Raw genomic sequence first — 22,206 nt, forward strand, 5'->3', positions numbered from 1 at the left:
TAGTACCTTGTTTCAGGTTCTGCCCAAAACATCTTCTTGTAAGATTAGATCAACTCTAATTAGTTAGCAGTTAGTAAGGATTCCAACACATTTGTTTTGAAAATAAAAACCTTTAATCAAAAAAATTTATTTTGGTAAAATTCAAATGAATGTGTTTTCTACTTCACCATCATGGCCTCCTCAAATACTTTCAGAAAGAAAAGCAAAACTGAAGAGATTATTTACCTTTCAAACACCTCAAACAATAGAAGTGAATCAGGAAAGACTAGTCACAAAATTACAACATTTGAATGAATGAAAAATACAGAATAAAGAGAGACCAATTAATTCTAGGGGTCATGAAATTAAGAAGAAAGTTCTAACATAAACAAACACCAAAAAAGATCGATAATGAACAGAGTGAGAGGAATTGTTTTTGGAATGGAGTATAAAATGAAATGTGAAACTGAGGACTGAGGACTAACTGAAGCTGATTGGAAAGGCACATATCAAATGAGAGGAGAAGATCAGAAGTAAGGCCAAAAGATACAGTGGGATGCCTAAAATAATATAATAGTCCCTTTATAGCAAAAGAAGGAATTGTAAATTTCAAAGTTCCTGCATAGATATTAATGCATATATGATAAAAGGAAAATGGTAACCTTAGCATAGTGTCTTATATTTATAGTAGATTTTCAATAGATATCTATTAATTAATGGACTACAACAAGTTTTGAAATTATTATCTTTATTATTTGCTTCAATAATGTATTTATCTTTATTGATTTGACTGGTTCATCTATTGGGTATGGTAAATTGGTATTACAGTAGAATCATTGATTCAAACAACAGTTTTGTTCTGTGTACTGTTATAGAAAAGTTGAGCTGAATAAAATGATTCATGATTGCAAAAAGCCTTTACTTCTGTAAAACATTTTGTGATTATTCTCTCTGTGTTACCTTGGCAAAGCCACTTCCAACAGTCTAGAAGATCTCTTACATATCTGTCTAGCTCTACCTATTCTATAATTCTACATGGATATATTTATGTTGCTTTTGTCTAACTAACAAAATGAATATCTGAAATTCCAAAGTTAAAAGTTAAATTAGGGGTTACTTATTCATTTTACAAATGAATTCTTAGATTACAAAAGCATTCAACTCAGGGTTCTTTTAATAACAGTTCCCTTATTACATGCAAGTATTCATTCACAGATCATTAAGTACTTGAGACAAAGACCTAAGAGCAGAAGAATTTAAACCCAAAGTATTAGGAACCACTGCCAATTTCAACTCTATCTGAGAGAACTGTTGTCATAGTAAATTTAATACAATTTATTTGACTCAATTCATTGTATAAAGTGAAGGATATCTAGGGTTTTAAATGAAGTATGTTGTTTTAAAGATAATTAAGTCACACAATTAATCTAGTATTGGGACTGAAGTCAGGTAGACCTGAGTTCAAATCCAGCTTTAGACATTAGTTATGTGATCTACCTTGGGCAAATCACTTATCTGCCTCAGCTTCCACAAGTGTAAAATTATTATAATAATAGCATCATCCAGGTTTCAAAATAAAATCATATTTGTAAAAATTTAGCATACTGATTAGCACATAGTAGGCATTTAATAATTCTTGTTTCTTTTTTTTCCATTCTTCTAGGTAACACTCTTTAAATCATATTCATATCCCTAAAATATTTCTGTTAACCAAATTATTTGAGTGTATTAGATTCATGACAGTTGAAAATGTAGATCTTAATTTTTTTATAAAAGAAAAAATATATATTATTAATTAGTCTAGTGATTTATCTTTTCCCCCTTGACATAAGGTTTGTATGTATAAAGTTGACTCAAAGCAAAATTTATTTTATACATCTCACCAGTATGATTGCATAATTTTTTTTTCTTTTGGACACAGTGGTATAATGTAGTTCTACTGTATACATGCTTTTAATACTGTCTATGCTATTATTTTATATGATTGGCACAAGGATTAGGGAAAGGAAGACCAGGCATCAATTAAATTATTTCATATTTATATGAATTAATTAATGAGTATTTGTATTTATATGAATAATCAATTATAATAAACTTTTGACAAATGAAAATTCATTTTCTATTGTGTGATTTGGTTATATCCAAAATTATTTTATCAACACAAAATTTTAAGATACAAAAGGCCCTTTGTAACCTTAAGGGATAAGGAAGAAAAGTTAGTCTCTTTTTCATGTTTATACAGAGAACCTGTTTTGGTCTGTTTTTGAAATAGGTTATTCTGAAGAATTGTAAATGAGAAAATGAAATTTAAAATATTATCATGGTCTAGGTGACCTGGATAAGTTCTTATTATGTTGGAAAATGCATATAGACACATGGTTGAATTCCCTGTAGACCAAAAAAAAATTAATAAGAACTTATTAATAAGAAATTAATTATCTATGCAATAGTCAAATTCACTTTGTCTTTTATAAATTGCATCTTATTTTATTTTCCTAAATTGTTACTGCTAGGGGAAAAAAATGTGATGATTCAGCCCTGTATTTTAAATTTAATTAATTTAATTTAAATTAAATTTTAATTTTAAAATATGAACCTGAAGCTGATGTAAATGTGGAATTTAAAAAAAAACATTTTGTCTTCAATTTGCCAGTACATAATATTACAATAGCATGATGTTGCCATAACATTTTTAAATAATAAAACTTTTTTTAATTTAGATTTTTGAATTAATTGTTATAGAGAAATACGAGGTTCGAAAAATTAATTGCTGTAGAGAAATCCTAGAGTCTTAAGTCTCTTTTACTAATGCATATATAACTTGTATTCTTAAATACTTGCCTAAGGATAAAGAATTTAGTTAATTGGCTCTGTCACATAGTTTGTATGGGTCAAAGACAAACTTAAAACTTGCATTTTCTACTTCCACAGTTGGTGCTTTTATTCACTGTGCCACACTCCTTTTCAAGAGAAAATAAATTTAATGGAAAAAATAGAATTGAAAGAAATGGCAAAGGAACTTAGAAAGGCACATGTTTTAGATATTTAAATATGGAGATTATTATGTCAAATTTGGATCAAATTGTTAATCCCATTTTATTGCAACATTGAAGTACATAGGCTTTTAAAATGTTAGCAAGTACAAAAATGATTAATAACTATTCTTAGTATTGTGCAGGCACTAAGCTTAATATGAAAAAAAGAGGGAGAGAGAGAGAGAGAGTACATCCAGTGTAAAGAAAGGAAAACCAATTACCTAACAACTTCTGCATAGAATGACAGACTGTAAGCAAAATGTCTCTTTGCTGTAAATATGCAAAGCAAAATATCTGGCTTTTATAATTAGTTGTTCACTTTTGATCATGCTTTGAGTTTAGCATAACCAATAATGAGTGACATCTTTGTATGCATGACATTATTTGTGAAAGGTAGGAAGACAGTTAAACTGACATTTCCCTTTCCCTAAAGAAGCTTATGTGCAGACTCATATGACATTGAGGTAAATGTGTACACCTACATGGTAAGGGGCAATTAACAATGAGCAAACACAGCAACTTTGTGATCTATGAAAAAGTTCCATAATTTGATGGTGGACAATTCTGTAAGTTGATCACGTTGGGATGTAGTTTAATAAATATCCTAAAATGCTTATTCTGGAAATATTAGTGTGATTTCTATTTTACATTTTCATTTTAGCAGTGTTGCTGACCTGACATTCTTAGTTCTCCTAGGCCAAGTATGGTCTAGTTTGCAATTAATGATTTTGACACTTTTTAATCATTGCAGTTCTAATTTCTGCCTCCCTTATAGCTGTGCTTAGTTCCTCACAGGGCCATTTCAAATACTCATCAATTTAACCAACCAATTCCCAACAGAAAAATTAGAAACATGAACATATTATTAACAATTGTGCCTATGAACTAGAAATAAAGCTCAGCTAGAGGAAAGTCGATATTTAAGTGGATTCATTTCAATTCAATAGTCTTCTACTCTGTGCCAGACACTGGAAATGCAAATACAAAATTGAAATAGCTCCTATCCTCAACTAATATATTCCACCAAAAGGAGATAACATGTACACAAACAAATGGATACAAATTTTGTGCAAATTTCAAAATAGTTATTTTTTTTAAAATGAAAACGAAGTCCCAAGATTTTCCAAAGGCAATTAGCCTTTACTGCAGCTATGTGTGAAGATATAGAAAAGATATTTTTGCTGGAAGAATGAATGGCCAAGAACTTAACCCAATCTAGTCTGTTGAATCAGGAAAAATTTGGTGGAAGAGATGGCTGAACCATATATTGAAGTCAACTAGGGATTTTCTGAGATCAAGGTAAATAAAAAATGAAATAGGATTTTCCAAGAAAACACCAACATTAGAGATCTGAGGAAAAGTAAATACAATCTGGGTTGTAAAGTAAGAAAAAAATTATCTTACTGTATTACTCCTTTATTGACTAGAAATATATGTAGTAAGCAAGATGAGTTATGTTTAGTAATAGTAAGCCAGTGGGAAGAGTTTCAAATTTGTCTTTTGGATACCAAATTTGTCTAACATTACTAAAGGCTGAAATATAGGAGAAGATGAGAGCCACCATAACATGACAAAAGCAGATTTGATGCAGTAGAAGTAGGTGATAATCTGGTCTCTGATGTTTTTCAGCTGTGTAAACCTGGTGAAATCAACTTCTTTCCTAAAAACATTTCTGAAGATCAGCTTCAGCTGTAAGAATAGAATCATGTTGGTTATCATTGAATGCATAAGATCAGTGAAATCTTCATAAGCTAAACAAATTTGTGTTGTGATGACGATGATGAGGGTGATGATATTGATGGTGATGACTACGGTCTCAAAGATCAGTATGACTGTTCTCTTACTAGGGGAAATTATAAGGGATTTCCCAATAGATATCCAAAAAGTAACCCAGTGTCCTCTGTGGTTGTTCAGTCTTTTCAATTGTTATTGAAAATAATGTTTATGAATTCACTGATATAGGGAATTGATATTCTTAGAGATAAAAGTCCCTCTATGTATCCCATAGAAAAATTATCTACCTGAGTTAAAGAGATTTCTCCAAATCAAAATGGCCAGCATTGGTCAAAGGCAAGAATTAAATCTTGGTCTTCCTAACACTGAGATCAGCTCTCTATTGATTATATAATGCTGCCTTTAGGCCATGCAAAAATTCTTAAAAGGGAGCAAAGGCCAATATGATGAAATGCCTTTCAAATACAAGCTACAATCATTTTTATTTTATGTTATTGAAGGTAAATAACAACCTTCAACTGACTTTTATATATAGTTTCACTTAAAGGACCCTTCAACTTTTAAATAAAATCTTATGTAATTTTCATAAATTATTTGTGAGCACATTTGCCCAATTTGCTGCTCCAGTAAAATCAACCTGATATTCCCTAGGCACCTTTAAGTGCCTCATCTATGTGGTCCCTATTTACAAAGGACTTGTTCCTGAATCTGATTGCTGAGACAACTCTAGTACATGCCACCATTTGGTGATTTGTGACAGATTAGTAGAAAGCAGGAGATTTGAAAGAGAAGTTATTATTGATGAGCAACATTAAAATAATGATTAGGAGTCATTTCTATTAAATCACATTATCACTTAACAGTACTATATGTAAAATATAGGATTTGTTTTTAACCACACATGAGGAAGAAGGAAAAAAAAAAACTATATACTATTTATAAATACCCATCCAACAAATTGTGGGAATAAATCTGATGGTGTGTGTCCCTTATCATTGGTGCTGTCAGTTCTTTTCATCCTTTTATTCTGTAGTAAATAAGAACATATTTTTATTTAAGAGATGGGTGTACATTGGATGCCATATGTATTTTAAAATCCTGCTTTTACTAACTTTCATGTTGCTTTACTTAGAATTGTGATCATACTTGAGTAAATGCTTGTTCTGTCAAAAAATATTCTGGTACATTTTGAATGTTCAAACCTAAAAATATTCCCTTACTGGGGAAGAGAGATGTATAACTGTCCAAAGAACTGAACTTAAAAAATTGACTGACTCTTAGTTCTTGAGTTAATGCTAAGAAAAAACATTTGCTTCTATGGAAACAATTTAGTCAGTCATATACCACAACATGTTCAGCCATTCTCCAGTTGATGGGCATCTACTCATTTTCCAATTCTTTGCTACTGCAAAAAGAGCTGCTACAAAAGTTTTTTATACATGTGGTTCATTTTCCCTCTTTAAGATTCATTAGGATACAGATCCAGTAATGACACTGTTGAGTCAAAGCATTTGCAGAGTTTGCAGACTCTTAGGATACAGTTCAAAATTGCTCCTCAGAATGGTTGGGTTATTTTACAATTCCAACAACAATGGATTAGTGTCTCAGTTTTCCCATACCCCCTCCAACATTTATCATTATCTTTTGCTGTAATCTTAGCCAGTCTGAGAGGTGTGAGGTGGTACCTCAGAGTTGTTTTAATTTGCATTTCTCTAATCAAGAGTGATTTAGAGCATTTTTCCATATATAACTATAAATGACTAATTTTATTATCTGAAAATTGTTCACATTTTTGACAATTTATCAATTGAGTATAACATTTTTTATCTTATCTATTATTTCTAACATGTCTTCACTTTAATTTTCACAATCCTTCAAAAGTTCCAACATTAAAATCCAACAATATGATTACCTTTTTGACTATGGCATTCAAAGATCTACCTTCTCCCCAGCTTATGCCTAGGCTTTAGAAGAATCTCATGAACTTTAGCTAATCAAAGGATTTGGAATTCTTCAGCTTCCAAGAAGTTTCTCCAGGCAACAACAACTGACAAGGAATGTTTTCCTCCAAAGCCCAGAATAAATTGAAGATGGTGAAGAGAGACAGTTTTAAAATTTTACAAAAAGCACAACGGGAAAAGTTATACCAGAGCAAAGGAGAATAACTTGAGAAATGAAGGGTAAAGGACTGTCAAATGCTGTGAGTTATTCTTTTTGGTGTATTTTAAACTTGATCCCATTTCTTCCCTAGACTCTGTATATATTAATGAAAGAATTTATATATCATTGGGGAGGATGTTTTATATAAACTTTTCTTAATACTGCCATTTTAGTAAATAACCCTTTCTAAAAGTGCATTAAGTCAAAATGACTAATTTCTTTTATTTTTTATCATAGAGAGAAGCAAAACTGTCAGGCCTGTTGGGACTTGTAAATTATAGTGGAAAAAACATACCACATTCATCTAGGGTAAATGTTGGACCCTTATGAAAGACATGTTTGGTGAGATCCAATGTTCCATTTCCAGTGTAAGTTGGAGAGTTACTCGATAACAATAGTTCTTAACATTTTTTGAGTCACATATTTTATTTTTTGTTGTCTGGTAAAGCTTATATATCCTTTTCAGAATGATTTTAATACATAAAATAAAATATATAAATGAATTACACACACATACACGCACACATATATAAACCACTTTGGAAAATCTGAGGATGCAAACAAGGCTGAAACCCTGGAATCAATTTCTGAGAAAAACTGAATAGGAATAAAAGAATACTTAAGAAAGCAAGCCCCCAAAAGTTGGTTCAAATATTAACATGAATTTATAGAACCATATAATATTGATGTCTTAGTATCATGTTTCTGCTAAGATTCTCTCCTAGAGTTGGAAATATTGAAGAGAAAAATAAGAAAAATATCACTATAAAATGCATCAATTACATTGAGATATATCTCAATGAATATTAATGAAATATTTAAAATATTTAAAAAAACAAGTTCATGGATTCCAGGTTAGGAATACCTACAAAATGTGCATTTTGCTATATTAACATTATGGGAAGAGGAGGCAAAGAAATTGACACTTCTGAAATAACTGGTTTTAGTGAATGTACATTTTTTTTAATTTTAATTAACATCTGAAATGTCTGTTAATATGAATCTGCATTTGTTTAGTCCGATTATAAAAAGCATACTGGTGCCTATTATATGTCATGTATAACGGTTTCTCCTTTGTCTTATTTATTATTTACAGGAGAGGTTTATTTGGTTCATGCCAGGCTGGTAAATTAGGTTTATTTTTTGGTCACAATAGAAATAGTACCCTCATGGCATAGCCAAATTGTGTCACTTTTAATTTGAAAGGACTCTTTAGTCCTCTTTAGATTTCACATTAATACTATTACTTTTACTTTTCTTTATATTAGGAATCTCTTCTGCAGTACCTTATCCAGAGGCACTAGCTTTTCACTTCAAAAAGACATATAATAAACTATTAATTAATGGTTTTTCAATTGGTTTACAATTGAGAACTGATAATAAGCCTTTTGTGTCTCCATTTTGCTGTGGTGGCATTATGCTTAAAAAAAAAAAAAAAAAAAAAACCCTGAGCTAGCAACCAGAGAAGGTTATGCTATAGCTTCTGATAAGCTCCATGTAACAAGCTTGAGAAGCAGTTATTTGAATTGCTATGAAGAGTGTACCCAGTGGGTTATGGGATAAGATTTATCACTGCTGATGCGAAGCAGATGACATAAACTGTAGGGGAATGAAGTGGACAGGTTACAGAGTCAAATTTCATTAAGCTGTCTACTAGAGGGATGAAGCATGCAAGGCCATCATAAAAAAAAATACCCTTGAGTAATAAGAAATTTGTTTTTACTTCCTTTTCTGACAACAGTGACACATACACTTGCTTTAAATAGGTACTCTTATCTTTTTTCTATTTTTTAATACCCTTATATATAATGAAGTTATTTCTAAACATTTTTCTTTTTTTTTTGTAAATTAGAAAAAAAAACTGTTATTTAAGAACTATTCCAAAAATTTATAATCATTAAATGAGAAGAATAGCAACAAGAAAAGTTTTAGTGACTATTTAACTATAAAAAGTTGATTCAGAAGATTTTTCTCAGATATTAGCTTGCTTACATAAGACTCATATTAACATTTATGCCTCAGTGTCACCAATATTTGTAAATACAGAAAAAGAAATTAAAAAGTAGAAAATGAAATTTAATATTATTTTACAACTGAAAGATACATGGTCAGACTTTAGTTAGCAAAGGGTATGGGGATTAATGTTATTTCTTTTATGCATATAATCATATACAATTCAAATTACTTATAAAAATAAGTTAGTATCTATCTTTATAAATACTGATGATTCCCCAGATAACATCATTTATTCAGAATTTCTCCAAACACCATTTATCGCCCTACCCCTATATTATAGTACTGTGCAGAATAGTAAATTGTGTACATCAGAGTTTCTTAATTTTTTTCTTCCCATGACTACTTTTTCTCTGAGACATTTTTATGTGACCCTGGGCATAAAGGTATATAAAGTAGGTATACAAATTTACAATTTACTGATTATAAACTATAATTTCAATATCCTCACATTCAGTTTTGAGATCCCATATGGGGTCATGAACTTCATTTTAAGAAACTGGAATAGATTAATGCTGTAGAAAACTGGCAGGACACTGTCCAAATCAACTAAAATAAAGCAGAGAATTTCATTTATAAACACAATGCATATAAATAAAATTATAGTCATTAGTATAATCAAAGTATAGTCATAAGTTTTTTTAATAGCTCTCAGAAATAGGAATGTTATCTTAATCTAATAGACCTTCACATAATGTGCAATGTTGATGTGTTGAATGAAGAACTAGACTTGGTCAAAAAAAATTTTTGTTCAAGTCATGTGTCTCACATATGATGATTCTGCTAAATTGGGCAAACTATGTAATCTATCTCAAAGTTGCAGAACAGTTGCTGATACATAATATGAGTACCACTGCCATTGTTGTCTATCCACAATACCAAGCAATAAAAAAGTTACCATGTGCTAAATAATGCTAAGAACACCAAGATTATTAACATTACTACCTCCATTCTCTTACTCAAGGCAGATGATTCACTTTTACCCAAGTTCTACATCACTCAGAGGAGCAATTCCAATAAAGGGCTAGCTGTCACCACTAACTACCATCCATATTGCCAAGGCAGGCTAACTATCCAACTTTTGTCCTAACTAACTTAGTGAGGAAGGAAGACATAGAGGAAAGGAAAAAGAGGGTGAGGGTGAAAGAGAAAGGAAGGGGAAAAGAGACAGAGATAGAAAGAGAGAGAAGAAAACAGAGAAAGACAGAAAGACAGAGAGGGAGACAGACAAAGAGACAGAAACAGAGACAGACAAAGATAGAGACAGACACAGACACAGAAGGAAACAGAGACAGACAGAAAAAGACAGAAATAGAGAGACAAAGAGGTAAACAGACAGACAGAAACAGAGAAAGAGAGATGCAGAAAGAGAGACAGAGGCAGAAACAGAGAGAGAAAGAAAGAGAGAGGGGGAGGGAGACATATAGACAGAAATAGGAACAGAGACAGATATAGAGAGAAATTGAGTGCTGTATGTGCCAGGAATGTCAACCCCCTGACATTATTTTGGCCTTGCTTTCTTTTAAAACTAATTTAAGAAAACTCAATATGTTAATTCCAGTAGTCTCAGTAATTGTCACTCCCCACCTCTGAAATCACTAGCCCTACTTTCAGTTAGTCTCCACAACCATCATTCTGAGTAGCACTCAGGAGTATGCTTTTGTACACCCAACTTTCTAATCAACCACAGCTGCTGAAGTCCAGGAAAAATGTGTTTTCAACACCAAAGACCTTGATACAATCAAATTATTGCTCACCAAAAAATGGATATGGTTTTATTAGACAAACAATAATAAACATTAATTAATTAATGATTGGATGATTAAGATATTAATAAAGGCATCATTACTTTTATTACCATTAAACTTCAATGATTATTGGTCCTTTACATCTTACTTGCAGTTAAAACCATCTATTAGAATGGAAGTTCCTTGAATACAAGAACTTTCTTGTTTTTTGTTTAGCACAATGATCCTCATTTAAAGAAATAATAAATATTGTCATTCCCTCTTTTTTCTTCCTCCTTTCTTCCCCCACTCCCTTACTTCTTTCCTTTCTTTTTTTCTGCCTTCTAAAACCATAGCAAGACTATTAGCATTTCTAAGTGGAAGTATTTAAAGCATTTGAAGTAAGATATTATGATCTCCCGAGGTATTTAAATTAAAAATCCTAAATAAATTCTTTACATGATATTATTTTTGATATTTCCTACTGAGCTGATTCTTTTATTTTGTTTGGATGCTACTCAAAGTGCAGTATATGAAATTTGAAATTCAAATGTAGTCAGATAAGAATGGAGTACAGTGGTATCTTAACTCTTTTTTTTTTTTCTGGATACTTTATTTCTATTAAGGTAGCCTAAATGCAATATATTGCACTTTTGTTTCATACTGAGCTCATGACCAGTTAAAACCTTATTTATTCTAAGAGCAGCAAGATAGTAGGGTGTATGGAAAGCTGGATTTAGTATCAGGATAATAATCTTCCCTATTTTAAATCCAGCATTAGATAATTACTATTTGTGTGATTCTAGGAAAATCACTTAATCATGTTTGCCTCAGTTTCCTCAACTGTAAAATGAGCTGAAGAGGAAACTATGGAGACTAGATGTGAATCAAAGCATAGTATTTTCACCTTTTCTTGTTGTCATTTATTTGCTTGTATTTTTTTTTTCTTTCTCATGTTTTTCCCCTTTTGCTCTGATTTTTCTTGTACAGCATGATAAATATGGAAATACATTTAGAAGAACTGCACAGATTTAATCTATATCAGATTTCTTGCTATCTTGGGAAGTGGGGAAACGTGGAACACAAAAGTATTGTAAAGGTGAATGTTCAAAACTATCTTTGAATGGATTTATAAAAAAAAATATTAAAATAAAGTAACCAAAAAAATTTTATCCAAGAAATAAAGATAGATATAACATTCTTGCCTCACCTCCTGGAGTATGAATCATCTTTTATCTGCTTATAAATATGTACATCTCATTAGTGGGTTTAGTCACATATCTTTGCTGAAAAAGAAAAACTAATAAATTCATACTCTTCCTTGTTAGAAGAATAATATTCAGCAGCAATCATATGGAGGAAAAGAAAGGAAAAAAAACCTACCAAAAACTTTAGAGGAAAAAAATTTAGAACATCAATTGATATTAAAAACAAGAATTGGAGGAAGTAATTGGTCAAGTAGGAGAACTCACTGAGTAGCTTATAACATTATGTCATTGAGTTGTTCCTCTCTATATATGTGCTCCAGTCATGAATATTTCATGAATATGTTCTTTAAATGTATGCTTAGGCAGGCCAAAATTACTTTCAGTCTTTTTTGCTATATATGTTTCCAAATATATATCAATTCTACTTATTAATGAAGTAAGAATTTATGGGGGAGATAACATTTTATTAATGAAATAAAGTTGTAGGTGTGTTGGGATTTATTTTTGGAGGGAGGTTTGGTTTGGTTTGGTTTTCCCTTTGGTTAACTTTTCTTTTTGCTTGCTTTGAACTAAAATGTCCCTTTATTATCTAACTAGCAAAAGTTAGCATATTGGTGGCAACTTATGAGCTACATTTTAGAGTGAATGTAGAATCAGAGAGCACACAGATTTCATAGATCTAGACATGGAAGGATGCTCACAAATTATTTTGAAAAACTTAGTCATTTTATAGGAAACTCAAATGCAAGGAGGATTGGTGATGTGCCCAATAACATTTAAGTAGTCAGCATCTAGAATAGAATTTGAACCCATCTGCTGGCTCTACAGCAAGCACTCTTTCCATTATCTTCAGGATTGCTTTGTTTGGGGAATGTTTGAGAGTTGCTAGGTATCTTTTGGTGCAACATGCTGTATGAGGGAATTCTTATTTATTTATGAATTGGGTTGAAAGATAGCTTCTAAAATTCTTTCTAAGTATGAGATTCTGCAGCTTAGTAGTTCTATTTTTTATGTTTTATATTCATATTTTGGGAATCTTAGGTTTTGCTAGTAAAAATTATAGCTTGTAGCAAAGAGGAAAAGGCTGGTCTAAGCATTAAAGGTGAGTTTAATATAAGCCACCCCAACTGAGATAAAATTAAAGTACAGAATAAGCTGGTAGCAAATATGAGTGAGGGATAAAGTGTATTAACAATATGAGAGCAGGAAAAGTTCAGTGCCCCAGATTCTCTACCACAAACAAAATCAACTCTAGTGACAGATCTAATGAGTAGTTTTACTTTTTTGTTATTATTAATAGGACTTTAAATTTCTATTTTTTCCAATACAGTCCGTCTACATATTCCTCAATAAGTGTTGCATTGATACCACCCAAAACTGGGCAGAAGAGTAAATTAGAAAAGGATTATCAGCAGTATCAACAATACATAGACAATAAATTTCTGTGCTTGCAGATAGAAGGCATAGGTTCACATTCATCTATAATACATAGACGTGTGTGTGTGTGTGTGTGTGTGTGTGTGTGTGTGTGTGTGTCTTCAATATCCTGGGTTATTCTTTAAGAATAGAAGTGTAAAAGAAAATGGCAGAATGTAGTGCAAGCAAGAGATTCATCATCTGGCAATAGCTTGTTTAAAAATATACAAACAATTTTTGGTATTGCTCTTTTACCTTCTAGCTTCCTAAATACAGTTTTATTAAAAAAAAGTGCAACTATAATGGGTCCATTATTATGTCTTTCTGATCATATACATTGCTTAATGCAATCAATTTCCAAATAAAGTAATTCTGAGTTACCATTATATACCTCTTAGATTGGCTAAGATGACAGGTAAAGATAATGATAAATATCGGATAAGATGTGAAAAAGTGGGGACACTAATATATTGTTTGTGGGCTTAGGAACTGATCCAACCATTCTGGAGAGCAATATGGAACTATGGTCAAAGAGTTATCAAACTGTGCATACCCTTTGACCCAGCAATGTCTCTACTGGAACTATATCCCAAAAAGATCATAAAAAAGAGAAAAGGACCTATATGTGCAAAGGTGTTTGTAGTAGCCAGTTTTGTAATGGCAAGGAACTGGAAACTGATTGGATGCCCATTAGTTGGAGAATGGCTAAATAAGTTATAGTATATGAATGTTATGGAATATTATTGTTCTATAAGAAATGATCAGCAGGATGCTTTCAAAACAAGGTCTGGAGAGATTTACATAAACTGATGCTAAGCGAAGTGAGTAGAACCAAGAAATCATTGTACATGGCAACAACAAGATTTTATGATGATCAATTTTGATGGACTTGTTTTTTTTTTTTTTCAACAATGATATGATTCAGGCTAATTCCAATAGATTTGTGATGGAGAGAGACATCTGCATCCAGAGAGAGGACTATGGGGACAGGATCTAGATCACAATATAGTATTTTCACCATTTTTGTAAATGCTTACTTGCTTGCTTTTTTTTTTTTCATTTTTTTTCCTTTGTGATCTGATTTTTCTTGTGCAGCATGATAAATGTATCTGTAGAAGAATTGCACATATTTAACATATATTGGATTACTTGCTGTCTAGGTCATGGTGTGTGAGGAAGGGAGAGAGAAAAATTTGAAGCACAAGATTTTGCAAGGGTGAATGTTGGAAACTATCTTTGAACATATTTTTAAAATAAAATGGTATTATTAAAATATATAACAATAACAATAACAACAATCCCTGCAAAATAATTCCATCAATTTAGGGAACCTTTATTCCACCAAATAAATGTCTTTCTTCTATTAAATTTCTTAGGACCTTGGAGACCATCTAATCTGACCATCCCCATATTACAAATAACAGTAACATCATTGGTTCAGTCATTAACTTTGGCCTCTTCTCCTCAATCAGGTGTCTCTTCAAATTTAAGTTATTTTGGTTTCCATTTCCTCTAAAGATGGCTTTTCATCTTGAACTTTTTACAATAAAAATAACTATTTCATGCTAAATTTCCAATAAACCATCAATTCCAACTTGTATTATAACAAGCACTTTTGACTACTTTGCAAATATTCTTCTACTTCATGATGCCATTGTTTTTCTATCTCATTACAAAACTTCATCCCTTTTCAGTTACTAAAGTATAAAAACCTTTTGGGAAGACTAACATCTCTGTCTTTGTCTTAATCAAGAGATAATTATACCTATGGGACTCTGGCTTCAAATATATACCATGAAACTCTGGCCTATATACAACACATCAGGGAGTATAAAAGAAAGCAGTGCAAACATTTTCTTCCCAAAGTTCAAATGAAGCTCATTGTGGTTTTCTTTCTAAATCTGCTTTATGTGACTGTGTTTCCTTAGGCCAGAGTTTCTTCATTTTTGCTATTGTTGTTCATGGACCAATTTGACAATCTGTGAAACCAATAGACTTCTTTTAAGGACATTTTTTCTCCCAATGCATGAAATATAATACTTATGGTTACAAAGCTTATTATAGTGAAATAAAACTGTATTTTCTTACATCTATTAATCTCTTGAAACCTATCCTTAGACTTGCATGAATTCCAGGTTAAGAATCCATACCATGGACTTTTCTTGATAAAATCTAGAGATCAATCTAATGCTTCTTTAGTTGGCTTTCTGAACACATCAATAATTCCTATATCATCCATTGTTTCTTTGACTCTAGTTTTCCTATGTAGATTTAAGTTACTGATCTATCTTTATCCTCCTATCACCCATACCCCAGAATAATCTTTAGGATTCCTCTTTCCTCAGTCTTCTTCAACCAGGGCTTTAATATTACTTCAAACATATGATAATCTATGAATCAAAATGTTCTAATCATGAGAACTATCTGTTATCATGAAAGTACCATACTTGATGAATTGTTGTTTATCTGCAAGTTATTGAATTCTCTTCTTTTTTTTTCAATTTATAGTCTTATAGAACAGAAAAATCAAGACACCAATCAATTTGAGGCACAGTTCCTGAAAATCAAATTTAAAAAAGATTATAAAGTTGAGACTTTACTGCAAGGATGAATACATGAATTATTGTTATTTTTGTTCAACCATTCAGTCATATCCAACTTTTTGTGACCTGGGACCATAATTTATATGGGGTTTGCTTGGCAAAGATACTGGAATGGTTTTCCATTTCTTTCTCCCGTGGATTAAGACAAATTGGTTGAATGACTTGCCCAGGATTAACAGATAGCAAGTGTTTGAGATCACATGTAAACTCAGGATTTCCAAACTCCAGACCCAGCATTCTATTCACTGAGTCACCTAGCTACCTCCACATAAGTATGTTACTGATTTATCTTCAGAGACAGAAGGCTGTCTCTTAAATAGTTGACTGAGATTCAGAAAGATACATTTTTGTTATAAAAGCTGCCCCCCTATTTAAAAAAATGAACTATGAAACAGTTTGTCTCTTCTTATTTTTGTCTTGTCTTCTTTACTTGGATTTCTAGCCCAGTTCTAGAAAGTACAGGGAGTAAGAAGAGAAGTAAATCATCCTTTACTTAAAGATTCTGTTAAAAAGGAGCCTAAAACAAGATAGACAAAATCATGTCATGAGAAACCAGATATGGATCTTGGAAACCCTCCATATTACTTAAGGTCATTTGGATGATTCATGTCTGAGATAAGGAAAAAAAAAAGTTACATACTGTCTTAAATTTCTATGGAAGTCAAATTATTTGAGTATTTTATTTTTTGTTTTTGTATGCATTAATTGGAGCTAGGGAATAATTTGCATTTTATAAAGTCTACTATTAATATAGTTTCTACTATATCTGATACCCACTTTGCATATTGAATATCTTAGTGGAAATAGGGAATAATGGTTCCCAATTGGTGAGAAATTAGCCATATCATACCAAATCAATACATTAGAAATTTTCCTGGAAACATCCAGATTGGAGAAGTATTAACTCTCCAGAATCAAACCTGGTTTATATGAATTCATATAGTCCTTAAAGAGTGAGGGAAAATCACTCATAGGCCAATTGACATGGAAATTTCATGAAGTAGATATTTAATGTAAACCAAGAAACTCTTGAAAGATCACTAGCTTCATGAAATCTTCTCCTTGATGTTGAATAGATTGTTGCTTAAATAAATAAAAAAATGCTAGCAGTAAAAACACGTAAGGATGACAAAGGGTCAGAATGGAGCATCAATAGTCTTTCATTCTGGATGGTTTGATCATAGAGAAGAGAAATGAAAAGCAGTGAAGAGTTGTAAATGTAATTAAACTGGGAGCTGAGGTTGAGAATTAACCTCAATGGCTAATCAAGCATAAGACAAGAAAGTTAGAAAGTGACCTAGATGCCCTGATGTCAATGGAAACATTTTCACCCTGTAGGGAGAAGCCAGCAAAAAATTCTTAGTCAATCAATTCTTTACTTTTTCATTTCACTTTGTTCCTTGCCTTTTAGGCAAAGCTGCTGGCAACAGGAATTTTCACTTTTCCTATTGATTTCCATGTGTAAATTTAAATTGTGATAAAACATGGTGGTTATTAGCCCTAAGTCTACTTAGTTATTAAATAAGTGATACAAAAGTTAGAAGGAAATTTAAAACTTAATCCCTTTGAAAGGACTTATTAATTTTATTTTAATGGAAGTTGGAGGGAGTAGGAAGTAGCAATGAATATATAAGAATTAACTTAGACTCTGAATTGGATGGAAAATTTGAATATAGCAAACTCCACTGAGTTACTGTGTATGAGGTATTCTAACTCCTCTTCTAGGATTGATAGGTCAGGTTCAGGAAGAAAGATGAAAATCTTACTGGAAAAGAAAAGTATATAATGCCAAATATGGCAAGCTAGGCTGGCAATGAATGACTTCGTAGCTCTGGAAATTTTGTCAATAGAGATTGGGTGCCTCTGTCTTTTGTAACCTTTTAAAGTATATAAAATGCATTTCTCTGCTCACAAAAACTAAAGAAAGCCATGGAAGAATTTTTGTCCCCATGATTAAAGTTTAGAAAAATTGAGAAATTTAAAGCTTTTCTCCTCTTGTTAAAGTGCATTCAATTCCCAAAATGAATTCTACTACACTAGGATGCTTCTCTACATTAAGATTCTTTATATTGTTATTTATTTTTATATATCTCTGCTTTAAGAGTTGTCAATTTCATACTTCAAGATTAAAAAATCAACTAAAATGTCTTTGATAAGTTTTATTATGTCTTTTCAGAGATTAGGAATTGAATATCTTTTTGATATATTGATATATTCTTTGTTAACATAAAATAGCACATTAAGTTTTATAAAATGATTTTCTCACATAATCTCATACTGTATGTTATACAAATATTATTGCTACCATTTTAGAGATAATGAAATGAAAGGTCAGAGAGGTTTAGTGACTTTTCCAATTATAGGCAGCTAGAAATAGTTGTGGCTAGGATTCAAAAATAGTTGAAGATTAAAAATTCCATTTTATGGGGAAAATATTATATCGAGTTGACAATTACCCAAGGGGGATAATGTTATTGTTTTCAAGCTGTTTAAATAAAAGGAACATATTTGAACTATAAGCTAAGACCAAGAACAAAAAGCTACATGATCGATTTAAACCAATGACTTATAAGGAAACATGTCTCACAAATTTCCTTTGAACAATTCATCCTACAACAGTATTATACATACTGCATGAGTAGGTTCCTGGTTCAAATATTTGTGTAATATGATAGAGTTTGTAATATAAAAATATTGACAGTGATTTATGAATATTGATTTCCAAGATCCACAACATAGACAATACTATTTCCTATTTCTTTCTTTCTTAAGTAGTTCAAAAGTAAAAATAGTGAATTATTGATTTTGAGCTGTCTTAATTTTTGATAAAATATCAACAGTGTGACTTTCAGATGTATTTTTTCCAGTAGGAACGATCTGGTGAAATTCAAGTTTGAACAAAAATATGTAACTAACATTAAAGATTCAGATATTAAATCTATGGACAGACGTTGACATTTGGAAAAGAAAAACTTGAAAGTGTAAAAATTGGAGGCCTCATTTTGAAATCCCAATATTATACTAAAAGAAATTAAATAATTCTGAAAAACTTTGAAACTCCCAATTTGGAGATATAATATGATCACATTGAGATTACTTTTAAAAATTATTGCCATGACATATCTTTTTTTACCATGGGAAATCATTTATAAAACATATAAATTTTCTCATTGAAATTCTTTAGGGGTAAGTTTAAATCTATTTCTCAGACTTGGTTTTCTGGCACACAAAACTCAGTGCTGATTATTTTAAAGGCCACAATCACTTGCTTAAAAATTTCCCCAAAACTTATTGTTTTTGTTTACTTAATAAAATATATGGGACAGCTGGATGGCTTAGTAGATAGAACATCAGAAAGAGAGAGAGAGAGAGAGAGAAGAGAGAGAGAAGAAGAAGAAGAAGAAGAAGAAGAAGAAGAAGAAGAAGAAGAAGAAGAAGAAGAAGAAGAAGAAGAAGAAGAAGAAGAAGAAAGAGGGTTTTAGGTTTTAAATTTTATAGCTTCTAATTGCACTAAAATTAAATGTTTGGGACACAATGTAACTTGGTGTATGAGTATAGATGTGTTGCTGGAACTATGTATGTGTACACTAGTCACATGTGTGTATTTGTATATGTGTATAGAAAAATTATAAATGAATGTATTTATGTGTGTTTATATGTTGTACTCATATCTGGATATTTATATAAGAATAGATCAATTGACAGAAAGTTAGATGGATGGATGGACATATATATGTATGTAGACATATATAAAGCAATAATAATAGTATCATAGATTTAGGTATTTAGTTCAGACTCATCATTTAACACATAAGAAAACTAAGACCACAAGGGTTTGTATGACTTTTATTTTATTTATTTTTATTTTCAATTGCAGATTATATTCCTCTCCCAAATCCATTCCAACTCACTGATAAATAATAATAAAAAAAATACAATAGCCATTACTTAAATTAAGTGGTGTAAAACATTTCCACATAACCAAGTTGTGGGGGGAGAAAACAGGAAAATCAAAGCTTCAGTTTATTCTTGACATCCATCAGATCTCTCTCTGGAACTGGATGGAGTTTTCCGTAATTTGGAATTGTCATAAATACCTCATAGTATCGGATTGGCTGACATGAACAGAAAAAGACATGAGAAATGTTGGAAGAGATTGGGACATTAATGCATTATTCATGGGATTGTGAAATGATTCAACCATTCTGAAGAACAATTTGCAACTATGACCAAATGGCTATAAAATTTGACAATACCACTACTAGGTCTATATCCCAAAGAATTTGTTTTTAAATTAAATAACCTAAATATATAAAAAAATTGTAGTATATTTTGGGGAGTGTGTAGAAATGGGGTTGGTTGCAAAGACTTGGAAATTAAAGGATTATCCACCAATTGAGGAATGTCTGAACAAGTTGTAGTTTATAATTGTAATAAAATACTATTTAATATAAAATGAGAAAGATGATTTCAGAAAAAACTTGAAAAGACTTACATGAACTGATACAAAATAAAAGGATCAAAATTAAGATAAGATTGTACATAGTATCAGAAATATTATATAGCGATCAACCATGCTTGATAGATATTCTCAGCAATACAATAATACAAAGCAATTCCCAATGACTCATGATGAAAAATACTATGCACATTCAGAGAAAGAACTGATGAAGTCTGAATATAGAACTAAGCATACTTTTTTTAAACTTTCTTTACTTTTTTGTGTTTTTATTTTTATGGGAGAGAGTATATAGAGAAAAAAGACATTAAAAAAAAAATTAAAGGATTCCTAACCAAGAAGAGGTTAGGATTTTAATGATAATAATACAAAAATGGATCAAAAGAAACAGGTTAAAAGGAAGAAGAAATGGCATAAAAGTAGAGGAAGGGTAAAATATTCAGAGGAGAGCATGTTTGACAGTGTTGACATTTTCTGAGACTACAATCAAAATGAAGAATAAGAAAAAACTAAATATTAAATTAAGAAAGGTACTTATGGAGAAGTTTTCATCTTGTGTTGAAGTCTGAAATGTTATTAAAAGAGATTGGTAAATGGATTGAAGGTGAGCAGAGGGAAGCAATGAGTAGTCAAATATATTAGTAATTTCTATTCCCAACAAATATTTTGTATAGGTTTTATTGTGTTTAATTTTTTATTAATCAGAGATGTTTGATGAAAATATTGTCAATCAACAATCCTTCCTCTTATTTTTATACTTAAATCTAATTTATTAGATTATTAAAGTACTATTAAAACACATTTTTCGGTTCCAAATTCTCTCCCTTTTCTACCAGGTATCCAATCCCATAAGAAGGCAAGGAAAAAAATAATAATTATGTGTATTTGGACATATGTGCATATGTGTATATGCACACAGATGACTGTCTTAAGCACCCAGGCCTATCAGTAGAAACAAAATAAAAAATCTCTTGGTACCTCTGTGTTGTTTTCCAACAACTATCTTCAGATAAAGAGTTCCTTTCTTAGATTTTTATCACCCCAGCTCTCCTCTTGTTTGTTTGATTTGAGCAGTAATGGAGAATGGATTCTATAAGAGACTGACTGCTAATAGGAAGAGAAATGAACTTGTAAATAAATCAGCAAACTAGATCACTATTTAAACAATCTGGACACTTGAAAACATTGATTGAATAAAATTGACTATATGCTACTCAATTCAGTTATACTCCTACTTTACTGTTAGGAGTGCTAAAAAAAAATAAAAAAACACACACACAGAATCAACTCTATTTAGACTAATTCATTAGACTTTACTAACATATTTTGCTTCATGCAGAAGTCAGTGAATCACTTGTTATGACTAAAATTTATTGCATTACTTATGTATATTTGGACTTAGATATCCTTAGACCAAAACTGAAAACATGGATGCTAATATCATTGGCTTTTACAGAAGAAATTTTGCTTCTTTTGATTTTTTTATTTAGGATTTTGAGTTTCTCAATTTTATAGACAAACAAAATGATAGCATCATATGCAAGCAAATAAATAGCTTCTATGAAACATAATGTGTTTATTTATTTTAATACACATCATTTATGAATCATGTTGGGAGAGAAAAATCAGAACAAAAGGGAAAAACTGTGGGAGAGAAATAAAATAAAAACAAGAAGTGAACATAGCATGTGTTGATTTACATTCAATCTTCATAGTTCATGTTCTGGATGCAGATGGCATTTTCTATCCAAAATCTATTGAGATTTCTTTGGATCACTGGACCACTGAAAAGAGCCAGATCTTTCATAGTTGATCATCATACATACTAGCTGTTATTATACTCCATATATTCTTGGTTCTACTTGTTTTGCT

Source organism: Antechinus flavipes, chromosome 3 (assembly GCF_016432865.1).
Source record: "Antechinus flavipes isolate AdamAnt ecotype Samford, QLD, Australia chromosome 3, AdamAnt_v2, whole genome shotgun sequence".
NCBI classification, from domain to species: domain Eukaryota; kingdom Metazoa; phylum Chordata; class Mammalia; order Dasyuromorphia; family Dasyuridae; genus Antechinus; species Antechinus flavipes.